Here is a 20,144-nt window from a genome sequence, read left to right as displayed (position 1 = left end):
ATAAATTAGTTAATAAGGTTAAATAAATATCAAACCTAAAGTGTAATCATGAATAAACTAAATTTCATTATTAAAATAGTATCTTTACTTCTACTTATAAAGTTATGTTTGTAAATTATAACATACTATACTTAATTTATTAGATTTAATATGTTGTATGTAAACCATTATCCATTTAAAGCTAATATTTTTGAACAGTTTGGAAAAAATACTTAAATTGTTAATTTAAATATAACATTATAGTGTCGATTTAAATATAAATTTTAGTTCCACTTAAGAAACCCAATGAAGATTTCGTAAATAGTTAAAAGTGATAATTGTAGTGCCAAATGCAAAAACTAAATTATAATCTCAATTTAAATAAAATAATTCCTAAATATGTTCAGTTCATGATCATCATCATGCTAGTACTAAGCGTTATTTCTTCTCCAAATTTTAAGCTTTGTTCATTAAAATTAATAAATAAAGATAAATTAGTGGGCTTCATTTAAATCGGATCTTGATTTCATTTATATATAATTTCTTTTCAGGTTTAGGTTTGAGAAAAAATGAAAGTGGATGAATGACAGGAATATGTCACCATTTTGTAAAAGTTGTTTTCTTGTATTTTCATTTTTTAGTGTCCAGCCCAAGGTCGGTCATCGGTCAGATTGGGCAGCTCAGTCTTCCTGCCCGTTGAGTTGAGTTGGCTTCCACGACAGATCCACCAGATTTTACCATGTTGCTCGTCGCATTGCATAATTTTAACTCCTACCATATATCCAATTGACACCTATGAGTTTCCATATATTTTTTCAATTTTTTTCTGAGAGATGATTGAAGCCTTAGATTTTGTTTCCGAACGATAATGAAGCAAGTTTACGGTAGTTGCAAGAGTGTGATGGTGAGTGATGAAGATGAAGATTCGCTGGATAAATGTCGTGAGCGACGATGAAGGAGGATGGCCATGAGGAGATAGGCCACAGGTGCGCCTGTCTTATCGGTTATTGCTACGGAAGATGAACGTCAGAAATACTGTGCGGCACAAACAATCACCTATATCCCCACGACTTCCACCCCTGCGGCTGCGATTATAAGCTTGATTAGCATCATGGGGACGCCGCCGCCGCTTCACGACATCATGTCGGTGGTCAGTAGGCAGCGTGAAATGAAGGATGAAGTTTCAGTTCGGACGAACTTAGTTTTCGAATAAGTAGCTTAAAATAACTTACAATAACGATAGTTAAAAATAACTCTATATAAATGATTATATTGTTACCTTTAAAATCAAAAAACAATGTTTGATTTTATAAATAATTATAATGATAGAAATTAAAACGTCAAGAAAATAAATTTTAAAAAATTAATTATCATTAACAACTATAAATTATATTTAATTAAAATTAAACCATATATTATATTTAATTTTATTCATATGTAACTCGTTGGTAGAAGTCATTCAAACAGTTGAGATTATGCACTTATAATAAATATATACTTTATCATATAATTCAAAATAATCAATATATTTCATTAATTTAGTATACTAATTATTATATTCAATTTAACAACAACGTTATTGTTATATTTAAAACTTCTTTGACATTTCAATTTCTTTTTAATAATGATTATAAGTTGGTTAATAAGGTTAAAAAATATCAAACCTAAAGTGTAATCATATATAAACTAAACTTCAATATTAAAAAAATACGTTTACTTCTACTTATAAAGTTATGTTTTTTTTAACTTTTAACGTATTATACTTAATGTATTAGTTTTAATATATTGTTGGATGTAAACCATTATCATTTTAAAGATTCAAATTTTGAACAATTTATATAAATTACTTAAATTATTAATTTAAATATAACATTACAGAGTCAACTTAAATATAAATTTTAGTTTAACTTAAGCAACCCAAAAAATATTTTGTCAATAGTTAAAAGCGATAAATTGTATTGTCTTTCTAATAATGATTATAATTTGGTTAATAAGGTTAAATAAATATCAAATCTTCAGTGTAACCATAAATAAACTAAATTTCAATATTAATATAATATCTTTACTTCTACTTATAAAGTTATGATTTTAACTTTTAACATATTATACTTAATTTATTAAATTTAATATTTTATTGTATGTAAACCATTATCAATTTAAAGCTACAACTTTTGAACAGTTTGGTCAAAATACTTAAATTGTTAATTTAAATATAACATTATAGTGTTAACATAAATATAAATTTTAGTTCCACTTAAAAACTCAATGAATATTTTGTGAATAGTTAAAAGTGATAAATTGTAGTTCTAAATGCAAAAAATAAATTGTAATCTCAATTTAACTAAAATATTTCCTAAATATATTTTTACAATCGTTAAAAGTTTTCAAATAAATAGCTTCAAATGACTTACAAAAACAATAGTTAAAAATAACACTATATAAATGATTATATTGTTACGTTTAAAATAAAAAAAAAATTGTTTGATGTTTTAGATAATTACACTAATAGAAATTAAAACGTTAAGCAAATAAATTTTAAATAATTAAATAACAATAACAACAGCTATAAATAACATTTAACTATATACTATATTTAATTTTATTAATGAGTAATCCGTGGGTAAAGGTCTTTCAAAACATTGAGATTATATAGTTTTAATAGATGTATATATTATCATGTAATTCAAAATAATCAATATATAATATCAACTTAGTATACGAATTATTATATAAACTTTAACAACCTTATTGTTATATTTAGAAAAAAACATATATTTGTAAAGATTTTAGCTATATTGATGCTTCTGCGCAACGCACGGGCATTAGCGTAGTCATTATCTATATCATTATTTACATAGAAATGAAGTATTTTTCCTTTCACCACATTTATTTTAGCCTCCTATTCCTTTTTCCTTTCACCACATCCATTTGAAACTCCCATGACTTTTCAATTTATTTCTAATAATGATTATAAATTACTTAATAGGGTTAAATAAATATAAAACCTAAAGTGTAATAATATATAAACTTTTAATATATTATACTTAATTCATTAGGTCTAATATGTTGTTGTATGTAAGCCATTTTCATTTTAAAGCTACAACGTTTGAACAATTTGTATAAAATATTTAAATTTCTATTTTAAATATAACTTTATAGGATCAAACTAAATATAATTTTTAGTTCAAGTGAAACAACAAAAAGAATATGTTGTAAATAGTTAAAATTGATAAATTTTAGTTTCTTTCTAATAATGATTATAAGTTGGTTAATAAGGTTAAATAAGTATCAAACCTAAAGTGTAATCATAAATAAACTAAATTTCAATATTAAAATAACATTTTTACTTCTGCTGATAAAGTTATGTCTTTTAACTTTTAACAATTTATACTTAATTTATTAGATTTAATATGTTGTTGTGTGTAAACTATTTTGGACAAAATACTTAAATTGTTAATTTAAATATAACATTATAGGGTCAACTTCAACATAAGTTTTAGTTCCACTTAAAAAACTCAAAGAATAAGTTGTAGTGCTAAATACAAAATATAATTATAATATCAATTTAACTAAAATATTTTCTAAAGATATTTTTATAATCATTAAAAGTTTTCAAATAAGTAGCTTAAAATAACTTTCAATAATAATAGTTAAAAATAACTCTATATAAATGATTATATTGTTACCTTTAAAATCAAAAAAAATGTTTGATGTTTTAAATGATTACATTGAAAGAAATTAGAACGTTAAGAAAATAAATTTTAAAAAAAAATAATTAACAATAACAACAACTATAAATAACATCAAACCATATATTATATTTAGTTTTATTCATGAGTAGCTCGCGGGTAGAGGACATTCAAAAGATTGAGATTATGCAGTTTTAATAGATGTATATATTATTATATAATTGAAAATAGTCAATATATCATATCAACTTAGTACATGAATTATTATATCAAATTTAACAACAACATTATTGTTATATTTAAAAAAACATATATTTGTAAAGATTTCACCTATATAGATGCTTTTGCGCAACGCGCGTACATTCGCCTAGTATGCTTATAAATGAATCATTTTTCTTTTCACCACATTCATTTGAAAGTCATATTCATTTTTCCTTTCATTACATTCATTTGAAACTCCCATGAATTTTCAGTTTCTTTCTAATAACAATTATAAGTTGGTTAATAATGTTAAATAAATATCAAACATAAAGTATAATCATATATAAACTAAATTTCAAAATATTAAAAGAATACATTTTCTTCTACTTATATTGTTATGTTTTTAACTTTTAACATATTATACTTAATTTATTAGGTCAAATATTTTGTTGTATATAAACCATTATCATTTTAAAGCTACAAATTTTGAACAATTTGTATAAAATACTTAGATTGTTAATTTAAAGATAACCTTAAAGGATCAACTTAAATATAAATTTTAGTTCAACTTAAACAACCCAAAAAATATTTTGTAAAGAATTAAAAGTGATAAATTGTTGTATCTTTCTAATAATGATTATAAGTTGGTTAATAAGGTAAAATAAGTATCAAACCTAAAGTGTAATCATAAATAAACTAAATTTCAATATTGAAATAATATATTTATTTCTACGTATAAAGTTATGTCTGTAACTTTAACATATTATACTAACTTTATTAGATTTAATATATTGTTGTTTGTAAACCATTATTAGGTTAAAGCAATAACTTTTAAACAGTTTTGACAAAATACTTAAATTGTTAATTTAAATATAACATTACAGAGTCAACTACAATATAAATTTTAGTTCCACTTAAAAAACCCAAAGATTATTTTGTGAATAGTTAAAAGTGATAAATTGTAGTGCTAAATTCAAAAACTATATTGTAATATCAATTTAACTAAAATATTCCTAAAGATATTTTTATAATGGTTAAAAGTTTTCAAATAAGTAGCTTAAAATAACTTACAATAACATTAATTAAAAATAACTCTGTATAAATGATTATATTCTTAACTTTAAAATAAATAAAAAAATGTTTGATGTTTTAAATAATTACAATGTTAGAAATTAAAAAGTTAAGTAAATAAATTTTAAAAAATTAATAAAACATAACAACAACTATAAATAACATTAAACCATATATTATATTTAATTTTATTCATGAGTATCCTGCAGGTAGAGGTCATTCAAAAGATTAAGATTATGCAGTTTTAATAGATGTATATATTATCATTAAATTCAAAATAATCAATATCTTATATCAACTTAGTATATGAATTATTATATTAAATTTAACAATAACATTATTCTTATATTTAAAAAACATATATTTGTAAAAATTTCAGCTATATAGATTCTTCTGCGCAACGCGCGGGCATTCGCCTAGTATACTTACAAAGGAAGCATTTTTCCTTTCACTACGTTTATTTCAAACTCCCATGTATTTTTTTCTTTCACCACATTCATTTGAAACTCCCATGACTTTTCAATTTCTTTATAATAATGATTATAAGTTGGTTAAGAAGGTTAAATAAATATCAAACTTAAAGTATAATCATATATAAACTAAATTTCATTATTAAAATAGTATATTTTCCTCTACTTATAAAGTAATGTTTTTTTAGTTTTAACATATTATATTTAATTTATTAAGTTTAATATGTTATTTTATGTAAATCATTATCATTTTAAAGCTACAACTTTTGAACAATTTGCATAAAATACTTAAATTGTTAATTTAAATATAACCTAACATGATGAACTTAAATATAAATTTTAATTCAACTTAAACAACCCAAAGAATATTTTATAAATAGTTAAAAGTGATAAATGGTAATTTCTTTCTAATAATGATTATAAGTTAGTTAATATGGTTAAATAAGTATCAAACCTAAAGTGTAATCATAAACAAACTAAAATTTTATATTAAAATAATATATTACTTCTACTTATAAAGTTATGTCTCTAACTTTTAACATATTATACTTAACTTATTAGATTTAATATGTTTTTGTATGTAAACCATTTTCGGTTTAAAGCTACAACTTTTCAATAGTTTGGACAAAATACTTAAATTGTTAATTTAAATATAACATTACAGGATCAACTTCAATATAAAGTTTAGTTCCACTTAAAAAATCCAAAGAATATTTTGTGAATAGTTAAAAGTGATAAATTTTAGTGCTAAAACCAAAAATAAATTGTAATATCAATTTAACTAAAATATTTCCAAAATATATTTTTATAATCGTTAAAGTTTTTAAATAAGTAGCTTATAATAACTTACAATAACAATAGTTAAAAATAACTTTATATAAATGATTATATTGATTCCCTTAAAATCAAAAACAATGTTTGATGTTTTAAATAATTATAATGATAGAAATTAAAAAGTTAAACAAATAAATTTTAAAAAATTAATTAGCAATATCAACAACTGTAAATAATATTAAACCATATATTATATTTAATTTTATTCATGAGTAACCCGTGGGTATAGGTCATTCAAAAGATTGAGAGTATGCAGTTTTAATATATATATATATATATATATATATATATATATATATATATATATATATATATATATATATTATCATATAATTCAAAATAATCAATATATTATATTAACTTAGTATACGAATTATTATATCAAATTTAACATCAATGTGAGATCAGCAGCAAAAGAAAGAAGAAAATGTTCATGATCCTATGTTAGTTTTCGCCCTACTCCCAGGGGAATCTTACACTGCGTGCAGAGAACCCCTCTCACTTTAGACAGAGAGGGAATGACGATGGGTAGCCAAACTGTGAGGCGAAGAACTCAACCGCTATACACGAGGGAGCAAATGCAAAGTGTAGAGCAGCACCTTGTCGTAGAGGGGGTCCTAGAAAGGATAAGAGTCCTGCACCGGTTGGAGTGGAATAGGAATCTAAAACAGAATTCGAGCAATTGGCTTTAACGAACATATTTCATTAGAATGATCGAAGAACCCGCTTATCTATAGAAAGAGGGAGAGCTCTCAGCAAAGAAAAGAAAAAGGGTCAACATCTTAATGTGTATTTGAGAGATTGTCCTCGGGCTGAAGAGTGCCCACATCTAAATAAAGTATGAAAAAAATTATAAAAATAAGCGAGAACTTCTTTTTCATTTTGGCAAAAAAAAAAAACAAGCTCAATCTAGGAATTTTTTTTTTTTGGGGGGGGGGGGGGTGGTGGTCTACCGACAGGGACATTGATATATTCAAAAAACGAATATACAAGTAAAGATTTCAGCTATATAGATGTTTCTGCACAACGTGCAGGCATTCGCCTAGTCTTTATATACTTATAAAGGAAGCATTTTTTCTTTCACCACATTCATTTGAAAATCCCATGAAATATTTTACTCAAACCATATTCATTTGAAACCTCATAGTTTAATTTAAACAACCTAAAGAATATTTTATAAATAGTTAAAAGGGATATATTGTACTGTCTTTCAAAAAATTATTGTAAGTTGATTAATAAGGTTAAGTATGTATCAAAACTAAGGTGTAATCATAAATAAACTGAATTTCAATATTAAAATAATATTTTCTTCTTCTTTTTATAAAGTTATCTCTTTAACTTTTATCATATTATACTTAATTTATTAGATTTAATATGTTGTTGTATGTAAACCATTATCAGTTTAAAGCTACAACTTTTGAACAGTTTGGACAAAATACTTAAATTGTTAATTTAAATATAATATTAAAGGGTCAACTTTAATATAAAGCTCATTTGCACTTAAAAAACCCAAAAAATATTTTGTGAATAGTTAAAAGCAATAAATTGTAGTGCAAAATGCAAAAACTAAATTATAATATGAATTTAACTAAAATATTTCCTAAAGATATTTTTATAATCGTTACAAGTTTTTAAATAAGTAGCTTATAATAACTTATAATAAAAATAGTTAAAAATAACTCTATATAAATGATTATATTGTTACCTTTAAAATTAAAAAATTATTTGATGTTTTAAATAATTTCAATGATAGAAATTAAAACATTAAGAAAATAAATTTTAAAAAACTAGTTAATGTTAAGAACAACTATAAATAACATTAAACCATATGTTATATTTAATTTTATTCATGAGTAACCCAAAGGTAGAGGTCATTCAAAAAATTGAGATTATGCAGTTTTAATTGATGTATATATTATTATATAATTCAAAATAATAATATATTATATAAACTTAGTATACGAATTATTATATCAAATTTAACAACAACATTATTGTTATATTTAAAAAAAACATATATTTTTAAAGATTTCAGCCATATAGATGCTTCACCGCAACGCGCGGGCATTCGCGTAGTGCGTGATAAAGGAAACATTTTTCCTTTCACCACATTTATTTGTAACTCCCATTCATTTTTTCCTTTCACCACATTCATTTGAAACTCTCATGACTTTTCAATTTTTTTCTAGTAATAATTATAAGTTGGTTCATAAGGTTAAATAGATATCAAACCTAAAGTGTAATCATATATAAACTAAATTTCAATGTTAAAAGAATATATTTTTCTTCTACTTATAAAGTTATGTTTTTAACTTTTAACATATTATACTTAATTATTAGGTCTAATATATTGTTATATGTAAACAAATATCATTTTAAAGCTACAACTTTTGAAAATTTTATATAAAATACTTAAATTGTTAATTTAAATATAACCTTACAGGACCAACTTAAATATAAATTTTAGTTCAACTTAAACAATCCAAAGAATATTTTGTAAATAGTTAAAAGTGATAATATGTAATGTCTTTCTAATAATGATTATAATTTAGTTAATAAACTTAAATAAGTATTAAACCTAAAGTTTAATCATAAATAAAATAATTTTGAATATTAAAATAATATTTTTTACTTCTACTTATAAAGTTATGTCTTTAAGTTTGTACATATTATACTTAATTTAGTAGATTTAATATGTTGTTGTATGTAAATCATTATAAGTTTAAAACAACAACTTTTGAACAGTTTGGATAAAATACTTACATTTTTTATTTAAATATAACATTAGAGGGCAAACTTCAATATAAACTTCACTTCCATTTAAAAAAACCCAAAGAATATTTTGTTAATAATTAAAAGTGATAAATTATAGTGCTAAATGGAAAAAGTAAATTGTAATATCAATTTAACTAAAATATTTCCTAAAGAAATTTTTATAATCGTTAAAAGTTTTTAAATAAGTATTTTAAAATAACTTACATTAACAATAGTTAAAAATAATTTTATATAGGTGATAATATTGTTACCGTTAAAATAAAAAAATGGTTTATATTTTCAATAATTATAATGATTGAAATTAAAACGTTAAACAAATAAATTTTAAAAAATTAACTAACAATAACAACAAATATAAATAACATTAAACCATATATTATAGTTAATTTTATTCATTAGTAACCCGTAGGTAGAGGTCATTCAAAAGATTGATATTATGCAGTTTTAATAGATGTATATATTATCATATCATTCAAAATAATCAATATATTATATCAACTTAGTATATGAATTTTTATATTAAATTTAACAACAACATTATTGTTATACTTAAAAAAACATATATTTGTAAATATTTCAACTATATAAATGTTTATACGTTTTTCTTCAACTACATTCATTTGAAACCCCCAACATTTAAACATCTTTTTAAATTAATATTTTAAATCCAATATTAATTATTTATTCTCAATATAATATATTTAGTTTGTTATTCTATATATGATCTTAAATTCAAAACATAATTATTATAATATATTCTAGCATATTTTTTCTAAATAGTTAAAAGGTTTAAATATAAGATCTAAATTAAAATGTCAAATTAATAAAAAATTTACTTTTTATAATGATATTTTTTTTTCTCAAAATAGATAGTTTAAATTAAATTAAAAATATTAAAAGTTTAAATAAAATATTAAATATAAAACATATATCAAAAGATAGTGTTAAAATTTATTAAAAATAATAAGGAATAAATAAACTATTAAATATAAAACCAACATCGTAATTCCAAATTCACACAACATATAAATATATTTCATTGATATAATATCACATAAAATATGTCTATCTAAATTGAGTTTATTTTTATTTTCATGGGTAGCGGCTATTGAGGTGATGCGATTTTAAATAGAATAATATGTAATCTATTATTTGATACTCATAAATCAATTACGAAAGTAATTTCGTATACTCATGTTTGATACTATTTATCATTTATTTAAAATACTTAGAATGTTCTATAATAAATTAGTGTAAGAATTATTAATTTAAAGTTACTAACAATAATATATTTATTTTAATAACATATGAGTGGAATATTGCCTAGAGACTAGAGAGACATTTTTACTTGCATCAAACGTATTTGAAATTTCCATGACTTTTCAATTTCTTTTTAATAATTATTATAAATTGGTTAATAAAGTTAAATTAATGCAATAACTAAATTCTAATCGTAAATTAACTAAACTAAAATATTAAAATATCATATTTTACTACTATTTACAAAATTATGACCTTAACTTTTGAACAAATTATTGTTAACTTATTTGTCTAGATATATTGTCGTATGTGAGCAATTGATATTTTAAAGTCACAACTTTTGATAATTTACGATTTTATACAAAATAACTAAATTATTAATTTCAATATAATGTTAAATGGTTAAATTAAATAAAAATTGCAGTTTAACTTGAAAACAATCGAGAGACTATTTTATAAATAGTTAAAAGTTATAAATTATAGTTTTAAACCTAAATTAACAAAAAAAAAATCATGAAACTATTTTTTATAATCATTAAGAATTTTATAATAAATATCTTAAAAATAATTTATAATAAGAATAGTTAAAACAATATTACATAAATAATTATAATGTTATCTTTAAAAACAAAAACAATATTTGTTGTTTTAAATAATTACAATCAAAGAAACTAACATTAGTCATTAATTAAATTTTAAGAAAGATAAATTTATGAAACCAAATTAAAATAAGACAAAACTATAAATTTGGTCCTTGTGGTTTGTAAAAATCTTTGGATGGGGTCCAAAAAGTTTCTAGCTTGCACAGAAGGTCCGAAAACAAGGTTTTTCTTAGGTTTTTGGTCCAAAAAAATTGAAATGACCTATTTACCCTTTTAATTTCAGTTTTGTATTTTCTTTTCTTATTTATATTAATACTTTATGAAATAAAAATAAAAAACCAAAAAGATGACCCCCACTGGTACCTCTCTCTCTCTCACATTGCGAATCCGATGGATGACAATCAATTGCGAGTGCAAAGGGATGGAGTTTCGGTGGTCGATGAGAACGAAGCGACGAAGGAAAAGGGGAGGACCTTTGGGGTTTGCCCAAATCGACGGAATGAAGGGAAAAAGCAGTGAAGCTTCTTCCTGCTCCAATGGTGATGTGCGAAGCGGGAAAGGTTCGATCGGTGACGAGGGAGGTCATCTCAGTGGTTTGACGAAGCCGAAGGGACAAAGGAAATGGTGGAGTGTCGTGAGCAGCAGCAACGAAGTAGTCGAGGTCCTCGGTGGGTTTGCTCGACGGAACAAAAGAGGAAGGTGCGAGGGTTGGTCGTCGGTCTCAGTGGGTGCTGCGATGAGGCGATCGGTGGTTGACAAGTGTGTGATTGGGTGCTGCTCAGGAAGCCTACCCTGTTCTTTTTTTTTCTATGGTGGTGTTGTGGGAGGCAGCAACAACTCCGGTTGCTATTGTGTAGTTTTTCTCTTGTGTTCTTATTTTGTTCTTGACTGATTTAAAAGGGAATATTCAGATGTTTGAGTTGAGGCTTGGTCACCGAAACAGGAAGGGACAGAGGTGGAATGATGGTAGGGTGGTGACGGTGTAAGGTGGTGTTGGGGGAGGCAACAACTCCGGTTGCTGCTGTGTTTTCCGGTGAGCACGACAGAAACGAGAGAGAGAAAGGACTTCAAAGGAGGGGGAGGAGGAAGAGAGAGAAGGGGGGGGGGGGGGCTCCAGTGGGTTTGGTAGAGAGATATATATATATAATTCTCTTTTATGCATTAATATTTATAAAATAAAAATATAAAAAATACAAAAAATAAATTAAAAGGACAAAATAGTCAATTCAAGTGCTCCATGGACCAAAACTACAAAAATTTCTTAAGCTTAGGACCAAAAACCTAGAAAAACCTTGATTTTGGACATTCTGTGCATGCTGGAAACTTTTTGGACCCCATCCAAAGATTTTTGCAAACCACAAGGACCAAATTTGTAGTTTTTTCTTAAAATAATTAAGAGTTTTCAAATACATTATTTTGAATAACTTACAACAACAATAGTTAAAAGTAAAATTATATACAAAAGTTATATTGTTACCTTTAATTACAATTATAGAAATTAAAATCTTAAGAAAATAAACTTTTTAAAATTAATTAATCATAACAACAACTATAAATATCATTAGATATATATTATATTTAATTTTATTCTTGAGTAACCCGTAAGTAAAGGCCACTAAGACAATTAAGATTATAGAATTTTAAAAGATGTCTACATTATCATATAATTCAAAATAAATAATTTTTATTCCAACTTATTTTAAGATTTACTATATAAGAGCTAGGAACAACGCCATTGATATATTTAGAAAAATATATTATGTTGTTGTATTCTGTGCAACGCACAGGTATTCGCCTAGTATGCTTATAAAAGAGACACTTTTACTTGCACCACATGCATTTGAAACCTTCATGACTTTTCAATTTCTTTCTAATAATTATTATAAATTGGGTAATAATGTTAAATTATTGCAAAATGTAAATTCTAATCATAAATTAACTATACTACATCATTAAAATATCATATTTTACTTATATTTATAAAATTATGCCTTTAACTCTTTCACATATTATAATTAACTTATTAGTTTAAATATATTGAGCAATTGTCATTGTAAATTCACAACTTTTGTATAATTTATGATTTTATGCAAAATAAGTAAATTATTAATTTTAATATAATGTTAAACGGTTAAGTTAAATCACAATTTCAGTTAAATGTAAAAAAATTGAAAGACAATTTTATAAATAGATAAAAGTTATACATTATCGTGTTAAATCTAAATTATAATCCGAAATTAAAAAAAAAACCATGAAAGTATTTTATATAATCAGTTAGAATTTTCAAATAATAGCTTAAAAATAACTTACAATCAAAATAGTTAAAAGTAATATTATATAAAAAAATTATAATGTTATATTTTAAAACACAAAAACAATGTTTGTTGTTTTAAATAATTACAATCAAAGAAACTAACAATATCCATCAAATAAATTTTTAAAAAGTTGAATTTCTGAAACCAAGTTAAAATAATTAAGAGTTTCCAAATACTTTATATTAAATAACTTACAACAACAATATTTAAAAGTAACATTATATATAAAAATTATGTTGTTACCTTTAAAAAAAATAATGTTTGATGTTCTAAATAACTACAATTATAGAAATTAAAATTTTAAGCAAATTAACTTTAAAATTAATTAATCATAATAACAACTAAAAATATCATTAAACCATATATTATATTTAATTTTATTCATGATTAACGCGTAAGTAGAGGCCACTAAGACAATTAGGTTTATAAAATTTTAAAAGATGTCAACATTATCATATAATTGAAAACAAACAATGTTTATACCAATTTATTATATAATAGCTAAAAACAACATTATTGATATATTTAAAAAAACATACGTTTATAAAGATTTCAAATATATTGGTGTATTCCGCGCAACACACGGGTACTTACCTAGTATAACTTATAAAAAAACATTTTTTTCACCATATTCATTTGAAACTCCCATGACTTTTCAATTTCTTTCTAATAATTAATATAAGTTGGTTAGTAAAGTTAAATAAATATCAAACCAAAAGTGTAATCATATATAAACTAAATTTCAATATTAAAAGAATATATTTACTTCTACTTATAAAGTTATGTTTTTTAACTTTTAACATATTATACTTAATTTTTTTTTAATATATTGTTGGATGTAAACCATTATCATTTTAAAGCTACAACTTTTGAACAATTTGTATAAAATACTTAAATTATTAATATGAATATAAAATTACATGGTCAACTTAAATATAATTTTTAGTTTAACTTAAACAACGCGAATAATGTAACAATCGTAAAAATTAGGTCGATGTTCGTCGAATGACGACCATAACTAATTTTGCTGCAGGACTTAATGTACGACGTTCTTAAAAAAATAAGTATATATTTTTTTTATTAAGAATCGTTTAATATAGATCATTATTAGATTGCGACTAGTTATATGCTAATAAAATCAATAAGATATGTATATGGTTAAGTTCATATAGTAGAAGGGTATTATTTATAAAAATATCTAAGTCCATGCAATTATGTTAAGTAATAATAGGTGAACCTTATTATTTTTATGACAAAAGTGTAACAAAATATATGGAGCATGAAATATACATAAGTGTGTATATGGTTAGGAAATCTCGAAAACTTCCTCATCCATACCCAAGAAGTTCATTATTGACATAATACACCTCATGTAAGGGTTAGTATGACACTATTTGCAACATATTACTAGCCATAAGAATTAAAGGCCAAAGTCAATACCTAGGACTCTACTCTTCTCTCTCTCACGTGGTTAATGCTATTTCACCCACCAAATCCCACCTTTTCTACATGTAGCAAGTACCATACATTACATTGGGTTGCTTTCAAGATTTAATTAAAAATACAAAGGAAGATGATGTGAAATAGCTTAACTTTTATGAGTAACCAAAGAATTACAATAATGATGAAAACATGGACAAGTGGATCACCTTAAATGACTAACACTCCTTCTCCCTCTATCTCACGTGTCCTCTTTCCCTCACAAGTCATCCATCCATGCAAAACCCCAAGCCATTATTAGAGAGTAGAGTTACTTCAATAAATGGCCAAAAGTACACATTAAAGGAAAGTACGAAAGTGGATAGCTTTGAGAAGTGTATAAAAAGAGCACTATTAGGGACCTTTAACCCAGAAAAATTCAGCCTCAAACTTCTTTCCTCTCTACTTCCCCTCTTGTGTTCGGAGTTCACCAAGGAACACCTCCACCGGAGGTGTTAATTGGCTAGTTTACCGGTAAGAAAAGAGGCAGCAGCCTCTCGAAATTCTCCACTGATTAACCAACCTTCGAGACAGCCAAACACCCTCCCTGGATCGATCTTGTTGCTGTCAAAAGTTGCTGAAAAATAGGAACGAAAAGGGGTGAGAAAGCTGCCGGAAACACCCCCGACAACCCCATTTCCGTCGACAGCTTTTGTGGCTGTTTTGGGTGAGTTTATTTCACCTTAAAAATCTGAAATACTTGCTGTTTTGAACACCTTAGTCAAGCTCAATAATCTAAAACTAGATTCGTTTATTGTTGGTGAAGGTATCGGGTCTTGAACAAAGCACAAACCTCACCGAATCCTCCCGTCTAAACTTGAGAATCACGCTGCAAATGTGAGTCTTTATGGCCCCGTTTTTACATTTTTACTTATTTGGGGGGAGACACATACTTGAGTATTTTGATATAGTAAAATGGCAAAAAGTTTATATGTTACATGCATACACAGTTAGTACTAGATGCAAAAATTGTTAGAGTCAATGTTTATTACATATACTATTTTTTTTTACAAATGACGTTGTAATAAAGGTGGTGGTTAGTAATGGTTATACACAAAAATTTTATAAAATGTTAGACTTATTTACAAGCACTTGTGTAAACAAAAGTTAGATAAAAGTAATCTAGTGTTATATTATTTGTCGGGACAAATAAAAGTATCGTTAAGAACTTATGTCAAAATTTTGATAAATGAACATGTTTAACTTGTCATGATAGGTATAACCATATGACTTGTGTATATTAGGGCATTAAGCTTATTTTTCATCAAGTATTGATAGTAAAGATTTAAACGAGATGATAAAATAAAAATATACAAATAAATTATAAAATGATATCAAGAGTATGAGAATAAACCACAAGTAGTTATATATTATGTTATAATATGAAATCTTGTTGATAAATAATGTGTTTGTATTTTTAAGACTAAAGTTTACTTACAAACGAAAATAATACTTTTCAACATTAAGTAAATATTAAAAATACAAAAATATTCGATTAAAGCAACGACCGGTGAACCGACGTAACACTGACACGTATGAAGTACTCGACTACGCTAAAGGAACGTCTTTCCTGTCGGTTGGTAGATTGAAATTTTGAGTAAATATCGTCTCTTTATTTGAAAGCTAAGTTAAATTTAATATTTAACTAAATGCACTAGATAAAAATAAAATCATAAATAAAGACTCGCGTTGGCGATCATTGAAAGCGGCAAATTTTTATTGCCATGTATTTTCGCGGATTGTGTATCTCGTGTGTGCTTGTGGGAGGAATGTATCGAAAGGGGTGGAGGAGAGAGATTGTTGATGGTGTGTTTTTCCCTTGTAAGGATCTGATCTTGGAATCGACACCTAGCTCTATAACCGTTAATCCAGGAGGAATCATATACTGTAGGTCTATGTACACGGCATAGATTTATAATAAAGAACTTTGGTGTAGATCTAATTCTTATGGAAAGATTTATACGAATGGTTAGTTTCTGTATGTGGTTGCTAGCTACAACTTCGTCTGACGAGGCAACAGGCGTCAAGTGTTTCTTTCTTCGTTACTATACGACTACTTTTAAACGTTAGTAACGATCTCGATTCCTCTATATTTATTTGTATTGTGCCTGTGTGGCTTGTTTATTGCGCTTATGCGATTTGTGGAGGAGCGACGAATAGTGTCGGTTATGGGCAAATTAATATATTGAAGATTTTTACTCGAAGATGTATAGATCTAGATTGAGTCAATTCTCCCAATTTGGGACCGAGAGTGTCGAGTGTTAGGACGTTATATAGTTTTCCTTACGACATAATTTTTCGTAACGGACAAGATCCAGAGAATAAAAATCGTCATGAAAATAACTAATATTTATTGTTTAAAAAGTGGCTGAATAGAAAAATATGCTTTATAATTTACCGGTCTTTGGAAATATTATTTTGAATTATGAAAATCATTGGAGTCAAAAGAAAACCTATAAAGCTCACCAACATTATTGTTGACGTATTTTCAAAATGTATGTGTCTCTAGGTGTTTAAGGTGGCCAGAAGAACTCTCACCACGTGTGAGGATGATGGGTTTGACGTTGAAAATAAATTGTTGGCTCTATAGTAGCCTTTTATCTCTTTTATGTTGTAAGAAACTGAAATCTGCGTATAACGCTTTTGGACTATTAAACAGTGTGTTTTGTCATATTCAGACTTCGGATGAATGTAATGTCGAATAAATTCTGTTATTATATTATTATATGTTGTTGACTATGATCCAAATGTTTAAGTCGCAACCCCGGCGTTTCCGCCATTGGTCGGGGTGTGACAAATAATATTTTGTAAATAGTTAAAAGTGATAAATTGTAGTGTCTTTCCAATAACGATTATCCGTTGGTTAATAAGGTTAAATAAATATCAAACCTAAAGTGTAATCATAGATAAAGTAAATTTCAATATTAAAATAATATATTTACTTCTACTTATAAAACTATATTTTTAACTTTTAACATATTATACTTAATTTATTAGATTTAATGTGATGTTGTATGTAAACCATTATCAATTTAAAGCTATAATTTTTGAAAAGTTTTGATAAAATACTTAAATTGTTAATTTAAATATAATATTACAGTGTCAACATAATTATAAATTTCAGTTCCATTTAAGAAAACCCAAAAAATATTTTATGAAAAGTTAAAAGTTATAAATTGTAGTCCTAAATGCAAATGTAATTGTAATCTCAATTTAACTATTATATTTCCTAATAATAATAATGATTATAAGTTAGTTAATAAGGTTAAATAAATATCAAATCTAAAGTATAATTATAAATAAACTAAATTTCAATATTAAATTTAATATCTTTACTTCTACTTATAAAGCCATGTTTTTAACTTTTAATATATTATATTTAATTTATTAGGTTTAATATGTTGTTGTATGTAAACCATTAACAGTTTAAAACTATAAATTTTGAAAACTTTGGACAAAATACTTAAATTGTTAATTTAAATATAATATTACAGTGTCAATTTAAATATAAATTTCAGTTCCATTTAAAAAAACACAAAAAATATTTTGTGAAAAGTTAAAAGTGATAAATTGTAGTCCTAAATGCAAAATCTAAATTGTAATGTCAATTTAACTATAATATTTACTAAAAATATTTTTATAATCGTTAAAACTTTTCAAATAAGTAGTTTAAAATAACTTACAATAAAAATAGTTAAAAATCACTCTATATAAATGATTATACTCTTACCTTTAAAGTCAAAAAACAATGTTTGATGTTTTAAATAATTATAATCATATAAATTGAAATATTAAGCAAATAAATTTTATAAAAACAATTAACAATAACAACAACTATAAATAACATTAAATTATATATTATCTTTACTTTTATTCATGAATAATTCACGGGTAGAAGTCATTTAAACGATTGAGATTATGCAGTTAATATATATATATATATATATATATATATATATATATATATATATATATATATATATATATATATTAGCATATAATTCAAAATAATTAATATATTATATCAATTTAATATACAAATTATTATATCAAATTTAATAACAATGTTATTGTTTTATTTAAAAAATCATATATTTATAAAATTTTTAATTATATACGCGTTTCTGTGCAACGCGCGAGCATCGTCTAGCTATTTATATGTTATATGCTCCAAATGACACTTGAACGGGTGAACCTTCAACTTTTGAAGGAGGCTGTTCACTGAAAATGTTTTACAAGGTAATCAATGGCCGGAATTAATGATTGCATAACTGCCAATTAATTTATCTTTTCACAAATCAAAACCTAGGAGGTCATTGTTTAAGTACATACTATTTAATAAGATATTTAATGTTAAAAATCATATTTTTTGTTTTTCAAAAATCTTTAATTTCATTTTATAACATCTATAAATACCTGAGCTATATTTGCGTAAAAATACCTATCTCTCTCTTAGATTGATCTATTTGGAATAATCATGAAGACTTTTGAGAAAATAGTTACGGTGATGGTTATGCTCACGATGCTAGTAGGTAAAGCATATCCACAAATTGGACATTGCACTAGGGATGAGATTTAGAACCGGAAAACCAGATCGGAACCAGAACCGAACCGGAACCGGACCCGTTAGAACCGGAATATATAGAACCGGGTCCGGTTCCGGATTTAAAAATTGGCTTTATCCGGGTTCCGGGTAATCCGGGTTTGGGTCCATTGGGTCCGGGTAAACCGGGTCTAAAATCCGGAACCGGTTTTTGGAACCGGAACCACTTTTAGAGCCGGAACCACTTTTTGTGAAACGTTTACAAGATGCATATCTTATTCGTTTCAACTCCAATTGACATATGGTTTTTTCCAACATGTAGTTTAGAGTTTGTACATGATTCTAGACTATAAATTTGTCATTTTTAGTTTTATATTCATTGACTTACAGTCCTCAAAAGTTGAGATACCAAAGCTGAAAGTTTTTAGTTTTTTAGTTTTTTTGTATTCGGTGAAAGTTTTAAAACATGCATATCTAATTCGTTTGAAGTCGGATTGATATGTGGTTTTTTCCAACTTCTAGTTTACAGTTTGTACATGAGTTTAGACTATAATTTTGTCATTTTCGGTTTAACATTCAATGATTTACAGTCCTCCGAAGTTGGGATATCAAAACTGAAAAATTTCAACTTTTCAGCTATTTGTTTTTGTACTTTGTATTATGTGAAAATATTAACACAAGTATATCTCATTCGTTTAAATTCGGATTGACATGCGGGTTTTTCCAGAGTGTATTTTAGAGTTTATACATGATTTTAGACTCTAATTTTGTTAATTATGGTTTCGTATTCAATAAGTTACAGCCCCCCAAAGTCGGGATATCAATATGAAAATTTTCAAAGTTCAACCCACTAAGTAGTAAGTAATTACCAAAAAATTCCGGTTTTTTCGGGTTTTCCGGGTCTAAACCCATTTTATCCAGTTCCA

Source organism: Lactuca sativa, chromosome 4, assembly GCF_002870075.4.
Source record: "Lactuca sativa cultivar Salinas chromosome 4, Lsat_Salinas_v11, whole genome shotgun sequence".
Lineage (NCBI taxonomy): Eukaryota > Viridiplantae > Streptophyta > Magnoliopsida > Asterales > Asteraceae > Lactuca > Lactuca sativa.
Note: the sequence above shows the minus strand (reverse complement) of the source record.